Genomic DNA, 14,573 nt, shown 5'->3' with positions numbered 1-14,573 from the left:
TATGTCAATTAAATCAGGTACATGAAACAAGTTCCAAGCCCATAAACCCAGTGATTAGCATCTCTCTCTAAGGAACTTACACATCAAAAGGTATTGTCCTTCACACCTCTCTGCTAGGAAGTGGCATGCTAAGGGCCCTGTCCCATTCCCAGAGGATAAGACATGATTATTCAGACATCTATAATAGTAAGTGCATTTTCCTCTTTAAATATACAGATGACCACATCTTGAATATAAAATACAGTTAAACATGCATTCCTGCAATTGTGCACAGAGCACTACATATGACATGTCAAAAGTAAAACACACCATTAAACAAACTTCCAAACAGTCCGTAACATGGCGCCGGGCACGAGGGTCAACCCCTTCAGTGCCGCAGACGCAATTACACGTGTGGCTGGCCAGTCTCTCCGGCCACATTCCTCCCCCCCCATTCAAGCGGGTCAACCAGGGACCCATGTCCCAACGATTTGGGTCCTGGTCCCGCAGTCCGTTGGGGTGAAGGGGACGCTACCTGGGATGTGTAGGCTCTGGCCTAGACAGTTCATCCATAGTGTAGTGGGCCTCTCTTCGTGGGTGCACAATGTTCAAATAGTCCACCTGAAGTCCAAGTTCAAGGCTCCACCACAAAAGTCTGTCCAATTCCCCCAAGGTAGGTTGCAGCCACCTAACAGGTAGGTGGTAAGTTACCACGGTGGGGGGCCGGTTCCTACCAAGTGCCACCCAAGGTGTCCCAACTGTGGCATACCCCACCTCCCACAATAGCAGTATACTGCTCAACCAGGCCACAGAGTGCTCCTGCCCATATGGCTCTTTCTGGCTCGGTACTGCTCCCAGTCCGTGCAGTGGCGCAGTAGTTCGTAACACACAGTCCTGGTCAAGAATGTGCGCCATCAGCACTGGAGCGGGTACCCGAGCCTCCTTTAATGACTGGAATGCCAACTCGCAAGCGGGTGCAAAGTCCACTGACTTGGGAATGCCCTTCCTAGCCATCTCTGTCAAGGGGTTCACTACAGGACTAAAGTCAATGACAACATGTCCGTAGGGCCTTACAGGTTCTAAGGTCAGTACCGGTCTGGGTGATGTGGGCCGGGGACAGCCTCTGGTTGCCTCCACCCCCTCTGGGTTGGGCCTACCCCTGTCTCCTCCCACATGGTGCCCCAGGCACTGCACCTCCGTCATACCTAACTGGCAACTGTCTGCCCTAACCGTCAGACCTGCCCTCCAATCCTCCTCTGTCGACCTATGACTCGGGAAACATACCCTGTCACCTAGGCCTACTCTTCCCTCCTCGTCCGCTACCTGTGCCACAGTGATGGCGGCCAGACCACCAGCCTCTGGATCCTGTGTGGCATCCACTACAGGGAGGCTGCGTGTCTTCCCCGATCTACTGTGCACAGGCAAGGGACCTGCTATGTCCACAGCAACTTGCTGCAAGGGTTCTCCTATGGGCAGAGGCCCAGAGACAACACAACCGCTGGAGTGCCCCGGCTGCCAACGCATGGCACCAGCCTTACATGTGGTCTGGGCGTCATCCGACATTCCAGACCAGGGTAAGCTCTGTGTCAGGCACTTCAGGGTACGGTCTGTCTCCGGGTTACTGTCCAAAGGGGTTTCGCTGGCAACCGACACCGGTTGCACAGGAAAGTTCCCTGGGGGGACCAGTTGGACACATTCCCTATCTGGTCTATCCCCTCCCACTTTCCTGGCTACCCTGTACCTTAACCCTTCCCGCCAGGTCAACCTCCCCGCCCCAACCCTGTCAAGGCCGCTGCCAGAGTGGCGCCTCATGCCTTTCGGGGATGGGTCAGAGAGTTGAGCCTCCCTAAACTCCTGCCTGTGGCCCTCAATCTCTCCTAAATTGGGACACTCTACAGGGGGATCTAGGTGGGGACTACTAGGGTCAGTCTGGTAGGGGTCAGTCATGGAAAAGTCAGTGTGGTTTCTCATACTCACCGCCGGAGTTGGCAAACCACTTGGGTCAGGAGCATCATTGGGCACCCCCACAGGATCAAACGAGCTGGAACCGACATCCTCTGCGTTGCTAGGGGACGTAGGCATACCAGAGGCAAAAGGCATGCGGGGTCGATGTACTGATCTAGCCGCTGTGATCTTTTCCTCTGGGCTGGTTGATGCTGTGGTTGGCTGGGCTGGCAGTTGTCTAGCAGCTGTAGTCTTTTCCTCTGGGCTGTGCTGTGCTGGAGTAGCTGATGTCAACGGTGGTTTTGGAACTTGACTCCGGGGAATGGCGCCAACAAACATAGTGACGATCCCACCACCCAGATCATTTCCTAGGACCACATCAGTTGGGAGACCATCCATGACGGCAACTTCTCGCAACTCTGGTCCAGCTCCCCAGTCCAGGTAGACTCTTGCCATGGGAACCGCTTTTTCTGTTCCTTCTGCCAGGGTGACCGTGGCAGTGCGACCCTGCAATACTGCAGCAGGATCTATAAGGTGGGGGCTCACCACAGTGATTGAGGCCCCAGAGTCTCTTAGGCCTTCTCCCTGCAGGGGTCCCACGTGGACTGGCTGCAGGTGCCTCCACATGTTGTGTAGGGGCTGTTTGGCCATGCAGGTGACTCTCTCCGCAGAGTGCACCTGTCTCTCGCCACACTCCATCGGACTGACTGGAGGGGGAACAGTCTCTGTAGGCTCATCTCCTCTCGTCAAACAAGCGATCCGGGCTCCAGCACTCGGATTTGGGGCACGAGTCTGGGGTGCTTGGGATGCAGGACAGTTCATCCTCAGATGTCCGATTTTCCCACAGCCGTAGCACTTCTTCTCCAGTCGTGGCACCGATGATCTCTGATCAGTTGCAGGGACTCTGCGGTGCGGTTGCTGGCTAAGAGCACCCGGGTTGGAAGATGCTTGTCTTTGGGGTTGATGAGCTGAAGAGGGGGGTCCCCTTGGTGGTACAGTCTGTTGGAGCTGGCTGCTGGCGGGGCGCTTCTGCCCCCGTGGCCGAATTGCCACATATTTGTCGGCTAATTGGGCAGCCATTTTTAAGCTGGGTGGCTCCCGATCTAGCACCCACTCCTTCACTTCTTGGGCGCACCTGCGGTAGAACTGCTCCCTGCAGATCAGGTCGATCAGTGCGTCCCATGTAGTGGCTTCCGAATCCTTCACCCACTTCACCACGTACTGCCGCAGCTGGGTGGCGAACTGCTCATGGGTGCTGCTAGGATTCTTAGGCAAGTCTCTGAATTTCTTCCTGTAAGACTCTGGAGTGATGAAGAATCGCTGGAGGAGGGCCTTCGCGACTTCGTCGTAGTTCCCACAGTCCTCCGTCGCCACTCCTCGATAGGCCTCCAAGGCCTCTACATGCAGAGTGGGCACAAGGTGTCTCACCCACTCCGACTTGGGTAGATCGTGTAGTTTGCAAGTCCTTTCAAAAACTTGTAAATGTCCATCAATGTCCCCATCACTGTCTGCAAACTTGGCAAACTGAATGCGTCCCGATCTGTGTACAACAGCTGACAACGGCTCCCGGGGTACCACGGCCTGTGATGCCCGCTCCGCATGCCACATCCGAATGACAAGCATGCATTCTTGCTCCGTTGCCCTTTCCCCCAATTCCGCTAGGCGATCTGCTAGGGTATCCAGGTCGCCCCCCCTGGGACGTTGGGATCCTGGCCCTGCTAGGGATTGCTGGGAAACATTGCTGCTGTGAGAGAGGGCGGGGCTTGTGGTTCTCACCGGTTCCTCACGAAGGTCCACTGTTGGGCCGTCTTCTGCGATGCTGACGCCGTCAGTGCTTTCCACCTCCGCCCGATGAGACTCCTCCCAGCTCCTGAGCGCCGCCTGCATGACGCTCCTGGACGCGTTGGAAGGGATATCCACACCCTTCCCCTGGCATACGATCTCCAGATCGTCCTTGGACATTCCGCTGAATTCCGCCATCTTGTGCGTTCTCCTGCGCTGCAGTTACTCCTCTCCTGAGTAACTCGGCTTCTCCAATCAGGTGATGAAAAGCCGCCTGGGATTATCCCACCACTATGCCACCAATTTCTGTGACAGGACGGTACCGTACGGAAGCACTTGCCGCTTGCCGCGTCCCGTTGACTGCGCACAGAATGGAAGATCAAGCCGCACGAGGCCTGACCACATAGGGGATTCCCGCTTACCGTCAGTAACTGCCTGTTACTGACTCCACCCACTGCGCTGTGGGCGGGTTCTCGCTGCCACCAAACTCCTAACCTGCCGTGGCGTTTGGAACCACGGTTCTGCTCTGTATGTGCCGACGCACTGCTTTACCACAGCTGTGTGGTGCTGACGAATCCCCACTAGCCACTTGCTAGGCCTCTACCGGTAGCTGGCGGAAGGCGGAGCTTGGAGACGTTAGGTGCTTCCCTGGACAGCCGGAGGACGGGGCTAGGTTTGGCCTAACCCTGTTGGTCACAAGATGAAGCAATCTTCTTGAGGCAATGATGTTTATTTGCTCAAATATAGTTCTAAAGAGAACTCTTCCCTATTGCTAGGGGCAACAGCATACAGCAAGATGTTCCAGCAGAATAAGATGGTATAACTACACTGGAGGCACGCAGGTCTCCTTTTTATGTCAGTTTTCCACACAGTATCACAGGGGGGTAAGCCCTCCCTGTCTTCTCCAACCAATCAGGTTATTTTACAAAATACCAATAAATCACATTTTACAAGGATATAAGTGCAATAAAACAATATCCTCCTTCCTGTCACCCAGACAACGTTTGGTATCAGATTAACATTCACTATTGATAAATTTATCACATAGCTTCAAAACACAATGTTTCTGTCTCATTCACATCTCCAGGCAAACCCAGTGTGTGAGATTACAACAGGAAGGCTACAATACAAACAGTCTTCCTTCCTGCATAGGTCATTCGTATGTCAATTAAATCAGGTACATGAAACAAGTTCCAAGCCCATAAACCCAGTGATTAGCATCTCTCTCTAAGGAACTTACACATCAAAAGGTATTGTCCTTCACACCTCTCTGCTAGGAAGTGGCATGCTAAGGGCCCTGTCCCATTCCCAGAGGATAAGACATGATTATTCAGACATCTATAATAGTAAGTGCATTTTCCTCTTTAAATATACAGATGACCACATCTTGAATATAAAATACAGTTAAACATGCATTCCTGCAATTGTGCACAGAGCACTACATATGACATGTCAAAAGTAAAACACACCATTAAACAAACTTCCAAACAGTCCGTAACATGGCGCCGGGCACGAGGGTCAACCCCTTCAGTGCCGCAGACGCAATTACACGTGTGGCTGGCCAGTCTCTCCGGCCACAGAGTCCACTAGCTATACCACACTGTCAGCAATCGTTAGCGGAGGTGCACTAACTGACTTCTTCCTGAAGTCCACTATCATCTCGACAGTTTTGAGGGGTTGAGCTTAAGGTTATTGTGGCTACACCACTGGGCCAACCGGTCTACTTCCAGTCTATAGGCCGTTTTGTCCCCATCTTTGATGAGGCCAATGATGGTGGTGTCATCGGCGAATTTGATGATCTTTACTGATTGCGCCTCTGAGGTGCAGTCATTTGTGTACAAGCATGCAGTGATTACTCCCATTTGAAAATAACTAAATTCTGACCCTAAGTCTCTGAGTAACGTCCCATCTCTCAGCTCATATGTCCCTCTGAGCTATTTAAGAGATGTGCCTACACTCACCTCACACTTTTTATCTTACACAACTTATTAGACCCACTTCAGTCAGACTTTCTTTCCCAACACTCCACTGAAACAGCACTGACTAAAGTAGTAAATGATCTGGTCACTGCTAAATCTAAAGGCCATTACTCACTTTTTATTCTCCTTGATCTCTGTGCTGCTTTTGACAATGTTGACCACTCTCTTCTCATATAAACACTACAATCTCTAGGTCTTCAGTATACAACAACTTCTTGGTTCTCATCCTACCTAATAGCTCTTTCAGTTTCCGCTTTTCCTCTTTACTACCTCTATCAGTTGCAATACAGCAAGGCTCAGTCTTAGGTCCTCTGCTTTTATTAATCCATACCAAATTTCTTTGCAAACAAATCACCTTTTTAGGATTTGAGTATCACCTGTACACTCATATCTACTTATCCTCCTCAGATCTGTCACCATCTATATTGGTCCTTTTCACTGAATGCCTTTCTGTTGTTTCATTTTGGATGTCATCTCGCCACCTCAAACTTAATATTTCCAAAACAGAAGTAATTATATTTCCATCAAGTAATAGTAGTTACCAACCTGATATCTTCATCACTCTTAAGAACTCAACCATCAATCCTATCACAAAAGCTTGCTGCCTATGTGCCATCGTTGACTCTGAACTGTCCTTTGTTCCCCACATTCAATCTGTCTTTAATCATGTTACATGTATCTACAAAACATTGAAAAAAAGCATTGATTATTACAATAGTCTTCTTACTGGTCTTACCAAAAAGAGACTCTCATCACTACAATGCATTCTGAATGCATTCCACTCTGTCAGACGGGTGTGGTTCATCAAATCGACAGTATCTAGGTCAACAATGTTTAGGTCAACCACTATAAGTCGACAGTCACTAGGTCGACATGGATGGAAGGTCGACAGGGTTTCTAGGTCGACATGTGCTAGGTCAACAGGTCTAAAGGTCGACATTAGTTGTTGTTTTTTTGTGTCGTTTTCTTCGCAAAGTGACCGGGATTCCAAATTAGTGCACCGCGTCCCCTAGCATGGCTCGCTTCGCTCGCCATGCTTCGGGCATGGTGCCTTTGCTCCGCTACCGCTTCGCTCGGCACACTTTACCGTTCCAATCGTAGTCCACGTGGATCGTTAAGTATGAAAAAATTCAAAAAAAGAAAAAAAATGTGAAAAACTCAGGTCGACCTTTAGACCTGTCGACCTAGCACATGTCGACCTAGAAACCCTGTCAACCTTCCATCCATGTTGACTTAGTGACTGTCGACCTATAGTGGTCGACCTAAACATTGTCGACCTAGATACTGTTGATCTTCAGACCGGATCCCCTGTCAGACACTCCATTGGTTACCTGCATTCAACTCTTTACAATACAAAATACTTTTGCTCACACACAAGCCCATTAACTAAATTGTACCAATGTACATCTCTTTTCTTATCTAAAAATATCTCTTAACCCAACATCTCCGCTTTTCACAAGATATGTGTCTCTCATCCACATTTATTATTCACTTCCATTCATGATTACAGGACTTTCTTTGGGCTGCACCCACTCTGTGGCATGCCCTCCCATGCACAATAAGACACTGCTCTAGTCTCCAAACCATCAAGCGTCCTCTTCAAGCAAGCTTATCAAATTCCCAAACCGCTCATATAACTTTCATAAACTTTCCTATCCAATTACATTCCCATTGTTCAGTCCACACATATCCTCACACATTTTCACTTTCTTCACTTTCACATCCTGCTGACCCCAGACCAAAATTGCTGAGTGGCCATATTATACAGCCCACCAAGAACCTTTGCGATCTGGTGGACAATAATGCAATAGATATCTCCTATCGTGTAAAAATGCCTATATCCGTATGCCGTAATGGTGTCTCAATGGTGGTTGCAGAGAGGATTTATTCAGCCTCTATGCTGACTCTACAGTATCTGAGTTATTTTGTTTTATTCATTTTTTGGGATTGATGCTTTCCATTTATTACATTAAATAAAATACAGGGTTAACATAAAATAAATAGACACTTCCAATGTTTTATATAAACCAAAGTATTGTTAATATAGTCGAAATATAGGGATATGTAGTGTACGTAAGTTTATAAGACTTAGTTACAGATCTTCTACATATGAGCCTTTTGTCACAGGACAGATATCAATACAATAATCCAATTAATTACAAACACACCGGAGCATGTCCCCATCAGCAACAACATAATTTGTTTTGCTGGTGTCAACAAAATTATCCAGTCTTTAATTGCATGGTAAAGGTAACAGTTGTCTCTCCGTTCCCTATCTCATTGTACTTTCACTTAGTGTGGTATCAGTTAAGTTCAACTACAGTAGCTTTACTCCTGCCCTGGTGCAAAAAAAAAATAGTTCATGGAGCAGTCAATAGTAGAGCAGGAACAGCGCAGTACTAGTGCTGGCAGTCAAAGTACTTCTTCAACATCTATTAAAGGAGATTAAGTGAATAGAAGACGTAAATGGCACCGCAAACCTAAACATTTCACAGTTTTAAAGAAAACATCACCTCTAGCTATTATTGAGGGAAAACTTACTGCAGAAAAATTTTAAATTGTCAACATGCCATACAGCACACACAGTGGCAAGGAAAGACTGCACTAAAAGGCCTATCGTGAATGCTGGGGCTAAACAGGTCAGGAATCTTCTATAACCTCACATGAATCACCTTCCCAGTCTGAGGGTAGATGTGTATCTTTAAACAGGCAAATTAATGCAGAAAATAACTCTAAGGAAGAACAAATTATGTGTATCCAGTAATTCATAGGTATCCATAAGTGCTCTGTCTGAATCTGATATTTCTGATTCTGACACTGTAATCTGAGCCCTCTGCAAATGTGAGGATGAGTAGTACTGAAAGAAATGATGGTGAAGGGTTAGACAAGGAAATTGAGGATGCTACACTTGAAGTGCAAGAAGAGGAGGGGTATAATTATGTTTCTGACACTAAAGAGGATATTGATGAATGTGTTGGAAAAGTTGAGAATATTCAGGAGGACAATTTTGTTTGTGTAAGTCAGCCACCAGTAGCAGCAGTTCCCATGTGTATCAACTGCCTCCCCGGACCCCCCCTCCCTCTTCTCCCTGTTTTGCAGTGGAGCTGCAGATTACAGTATTCAGAGCTGCCACTGGGCATCCCACATGCGTGTACCTTACCCGTTGTGGTGTGCATAAGTGAGTATTGGAGCCAGCACCGCTGCTGTGGAGAGGAGGAGAGGGAAGTAATGTGCACTAATTATCGTTCCACCCCCACCCACCCACACATCATATGTAGCCTGGAGGTGAGAGAGGAGCTGTGAGCTGAGCTTTAAGTACTTTATTCAGATATTCTGTATTCTCATTTTTCACTGGTCTGCTGGTAAACTGCAGGCATCCAACCCCACAGTAGCCCAGACAAGGAAGAACCCTTTAAACCTAAAACACGGGTCGCAGCCGGGAGCCTGACATGGGTGCTACCCAGCCGCAACCCACGTCAGCCCCTTTCCTTCTGCAGTCACCAACCCCAGCAAATTGCTGGGTTGGTGATGTTACAAGTGACGCAGTGGGGGCGGCACTGGTAGATCACATGATCTCCCAACGCTGCCCTTCCATTCACTGATTGGGAGTCACATTGACCTGGCTTCCGGTTACACAACACAGCTTGCCAGGTTTAACCCGTGTTCAACCCTGCAAGCTAACCGACTTGGAATACCAGGTCACTCGACCCGGATTATTCCAACTCAGCCCTTTTACACCAACCAACAAGATGGGTTATGTGCAATAACTCGTGTTATATGCTGGTTGGTGTAAAAGGGGTATTAGCTTTTGTAGGACCCTTAAAATCATCAGTTATATAAAATCCACACCCACACATTAACAGTACAAAAAATGCAGTGTTTATATTATCATTCAGGGCCGGAACTAGGTGTGTGTCAGCTTGGCACATAGTGCATGTCCACTGTGGGTGCAGGACCTCCGGCAACATTCTGCCCTGTGTGTCCACGTAGCTCTGGCACCTAGCTCCATGTAAAGCACTGCAGGTTGTGTGCCCACCTTGTTAAATTTTTTTATTTAATCTTTTGTCTGCTGCACTTGAAGTGTATTATTATTATTATTATTATTATTATTATTAAGTGCAATAATAATGACAGAGTCTCAGTTGTGGTAGGAACTGTTTCTTTCTATAAGAAAGGTACAGTGCTCTCAGTAATAAACAAGTGTGCATATGATCAGACAGGTTGTAGTTGTGGTTGATAGTGTAGCTGATAAACAGTACCCAAAATGAATAGGAGGGATTTGATAGTGTTAATGGCTAAAGGTGAGGACTTGAGGGAGACCCTCCCATATATACCTGGCTCTGTTGACCTTGAGATATGTCCCCCTGAGAAACTACTATGTAGCTGGGGGATGTACCTTCTCAAGAGGTATCCTCTAGTGCAGTGATGGCCAACGCGTGGCTCTTGAGCCACATGCGGCTCTTTCTTTATTCAAATGTGGCTCCCAACACTCAAAGTCACGTGACCTCAAGAGATCTGTAAACCGCTGCACTCCAGCCAGACATGTAGCAGCACTACGTAGACTGAGAACTGAGGGAGCCAAATACACATGGGGGAGCTGGCTGGAGTGACACAGTTGGGTGCTGACTGGAGTGACACAGGCAGGTGCTGGCTGGAGTGACACATGGGGGAACTGGAGTGTATTATGTGAATCTGGCTTTTCAATATATTTTATGCGGATCTGGCTTTTTTAATTATTTGAGTGGCTTTTTCATTGTATTTTATGTTGGATCTGGCTTTTTCAATGTATTTTATTTTTGCAAGTGCGCATTCAGCTCGAAGTCGGCTCTTTGATGTACCTGACAAGATTTCTTGGCTCTTTGTCTCTGACTGGTTGGCCACCCCTGCTCTAGTGAATAGACTGTGCAGCATCCCGCAGTGTGGTTCACTGGCACCAGTAAGATGTCATCCCCTGGTAACAAGGGGTGATGAGGATGAGAAAGTGATGTGTCCTCTAGTGTCACACTTTTGATGCATTTGGCCATCTAATGAGGATTCAGCTGTTGAGTGCGGATGTCCTTGATTCTTTTGTGCTGCTACTGTATGTTAAAAGGCCAAACGTGGCATACTGGTGCCTCACTTGTTGTGCCGCTTCATTCAAGCAACAGATGTTGGATCTGAGCAGGTTTCAAATAACACAGAATAATCTGTTTAATCCAACAGTCTTGATATACATACTATCATAGATATAGTGCATGGTTGGTGGTGCTTCCAGAATTAGATACAAGTAACTAGATACTCAAATTGCATAGATGCAAAAAGACAATGCATTCTTTGTAGGGCACTCTTTCTGTAATAATTGTTGTCATTTAAAACAAAGCTTTTATTATGAATTTAACTCTAAAATTATATGGTGATGTATAATTGAAGCATACTTTACATAATAAGTTTCTTTATTTTCTTTAAAATATATTATTTATCAATGATTATTGGTAAAAATATAAAATTATCCTATAGAGATAGAAACATTTAATCTGGCTTCATAGCACTAATTTCAAGTGTTAAAGAATGGACATTTTTTGACAGCGATATGCATAAGGTTGTAGCATCACTATTCTGTAACACATGTATCAGCTTAGTAACCATGTAGCAACACCATCAATATTAAATCACATGTATGAATCTAAAACATTGTGTATTCATAAACTGTTATTTTATGTGCCCTCTCACCACATTTGTTTCTAGACAATTTGGCTCCCAGTGCGAGATTAAAAAATGTGCCCCCCTATAGCTATAAAAAACACAAATTTGCGCATGCCTTCGGCGCATGCGCTCCTGACGAGGGGTGGTGGCATCGCTAAAATGGGCGTAGTCTCATTAAAATGGGTGTGGTCTCACTAAATGGGCATGGTCTCAAGGAAAAGACTACATTACACCCCAATTTTTGATCCTGCACCAACAGACCTCAGCCAATACAACTATTACTTCCTTCTGTCAGAACTCTCTTGTTTATTGTTTGATACCATTTTGCATGACAAAAAACAACAGAAGGGAAGGTGCAATTCCTTCAAATACTACTTTATGTATTTGATGTCTTGTACTACAGTATCTCATCCAATTTGCTGGTTAATATATCTGCAGTGCTCACAGTAACAGAGATACCTAGCAAATAACATTTGAAATCAGAAGTACACTTTTTGTTTCCTTCTGCCCATAAGTTGATAATTTAAACTCTTTCATTTGTTGCACGCTTATCTACTGCCATACTTCACTGGATATACCTAATCTCATCTGATCTTGGAAGCTACTGTAAGCAGTGTTGGGCTTAGTTAGTACTTGGATGGGAGACCTCCAGAGAATACTAGGTGCTGTAGTTCTATGTATGTGAACAAACAGCAGAACTAATGGAGCAACCTTCACTTTGGGCATCTTTGTTTGTTGAATAGTATCCCAAGTGTGGGATATTTATACAGTATAAATTACTGTATTTTGGTCAGACTATTACTAACATAAAGTTAGTGACAATAACAATGTGTGAGAGGGAACATAAAATAACAGTTGAAGAACACACCATTTTTTAGATTGATACATCACATGAAACTTTCTAAAAAAATTGAAGCCTTTGAAACTATTAATAAACCGAGTCTGGTAAATGATACTGTGACATACTGGTATGACAAACTAAGTTTGCAAATACACAACTTCACAAAAGAGATCTGATTAAATTTAAGAAGAGTGAATGTGAAAAGGTCGATTTTGATTATGAGCTAAACACCGTCTATGAATGGACTCATTACAACAGAAGCTCAGGTAACTTTTTTTAGGAGGAATAAAAGAAGAGGTGGATAGCAAACTGAATCCTCTACTGATTTCAATTCATCTGCCAGTGATAATTATAATACTGGCATTGATGTATGAAATAGGGTAAGACAGTATCCTTTGGGGGTTACGACTCGGGTGCAATATTCAAGAGAAAATGCAGGTACACCAGACTTGGAGGGCAGTGGGAAAGGCAGAGGGTGTGGTAAAAGTCCTCCACTACCAAAAAGAGTTTAGTGATTAACTTGTCTTCCTATGAGCTTTCCACTGCTGATCTACAAGTCCTGTTGAGAGGTTTATCATTTGTGCCATCCGTTAAATGTAATCCTTTATAATGGCGTGTTGAACATCATAACTTTGCAAGACAATTGAAATTGAAGGAATTCTTTGGAAAAAAGGAAACTCGACTGATTGATGAAACACCTTTACCTTCCCAGCTTTCAAAATTACTGGCTCACTATACTTTTAAACACAGTCTTACAATCTGACTATCAAGACATTTATGCACATTCTGGAGACTGAAGTAGATGGAGGTGTCTAACCTACCACCTGTGTGATCTAATTTGAGTCCCTTGAAATGTCATGCCCTGGATATAGTGGCTAATAATTCAGACTTTATATTTCTCCTGGCTGATAAGGGTCGCTTTGCTGGTCATCCAAAATTTGAGTGACTATAAGTCACAAGTCGCATTCCATCTTGATGATACTGCTACTTACTTTTTGCTTCCAGGAGACCCTTCAACACTATTTAAGACTGAACTGTTCCTCCAAATCTCAGAGATGCCTCTCTTGCTGGCTTACCCTTTGGTACCAATTTTTTAAAACAATACATAAATCTCATACAGTAAATTGATGGTCAACCCTCCTGGTATACCCATTACTGCTGCCCGGGGTAGTTTATTTCAACTTTCTTAAGTTTTCCTGAAAATTTTATGCAGCCTTGCATCGGGAACATCCAAGTTACCTCTTTGACACTACACTATTACTTATTAAACTGCAAGAATAATTTGGACCAGGATGTATGCATGTTTACCATTAATGTTTGTAAATTATACACCATAATCCTACATAAGATGGTTCTATCTTCAGTAAGACACTTCCTGACACAAAATCCATCTGTTACATTTGATTTTGAGCTATTACATTTGATTTTGACAAAACAAAAATTCTTGTACAAGTTTTACTTGCAGCAAATTGGTTGAGCGATGGGGCTGCATTAGCACCCTCGTGTGCATATATTTTTATGTTTGACATTGAGCAGTCTGTATTCTTTCCAAATCCACTTATTGGTAATCATATTGTTTTTTTTTCAGTTGCTATATAGATGACCTCCTGTTATTGTGGAATTGTTGACTTGATTAGTAATAATAACCGTTGCAATGACAGTAATTGTACTAATAAACTTACCTTGAATATTAGCTCTAGTGCGTTCAATTTCCTAGATGTTGCAATTACCTGTAATGAGGGGCTACTAACTACTAGCCTGTATTCTTAACCAACTGACAGAAATAATCTTATTCTTTCAACTAGTTGCCACCCTCAACCTCTGATTAAAGGTTTACCATACTCTCAGTTATTGTGTGTAAGGTGCATCACATCGGACCTGGTCCAAGCTGAGATACAAATGGATGCTATGATAAAAAAATTCTAGCACAAGGCTATGACCCTAGCCATTTACAACAAGTTACATTGAAGGTCCCTAATACCGAGAGATTATTTTTACTTACCCCAAAAAGTAAACAACAGTTTTTAGCTTTACCATCGGTCAATAAATTCAATCAAGCTAGTCCACTAATTAATAGGGTATTCAAAGAAACTTTGGCCTATTATTCAATCTGATTCAGACCATAACCCCAATGATTCACACATTATGTGACCTGCTATAACCGTTGATGCAATTTGCGGGATAGACTGTATTTGTTAAATCGGAAATCACCAACCTTAAATACAGAGCCGGCCTTAGGTATAGGCAAACTAGGCAAATGCCTAGGGCATTTGGTATGCTTAGGGGCACCAGCAGCTTCTGCTGATTAAAATGATATGCGGCATGCCTATATTCTGTGTGCGACTGCGGCTGTATCTGCATAAGAA

The 14,573-nt window shown here is 45.0% G+C and overlaps 1 pseudogene; it reads left to right on the top strand.

Moving 5' to 3' along the window:
* Positions 1-11,916: 11,916 nt before the first annotated feature.
* LOC134947173 (5S ribosomal RNA) lies at positions 11,917-12,040 on the top strand (annotated as a pseudogene).
* The last annotated feature ends 2,533 nt before the right edge of the window (positions 12,041-14,573 follow it).

The sequence above is a fragment of the Pseudophryne corroboree genome, chromosome 7 (genome assembly GCF_028390025.1).
Source record: "Pseudophryne corroboree isolate aPseCor3 chromosome 7, aPseCor3.hap2, whole genome shotgun sequence".
Taxonomy (NCBI): Eukaryota; Metazoa; Chordata; class Amphibia; order Anura; family Myobatrachidae; genus Pseudophryne; species Pseudophryne corroboree.
The sequence above is the reverse complement of the archived record's forward strand: the minus strand, read 5'-3'. Positions and strand labels throughout refer to the sequence as shown.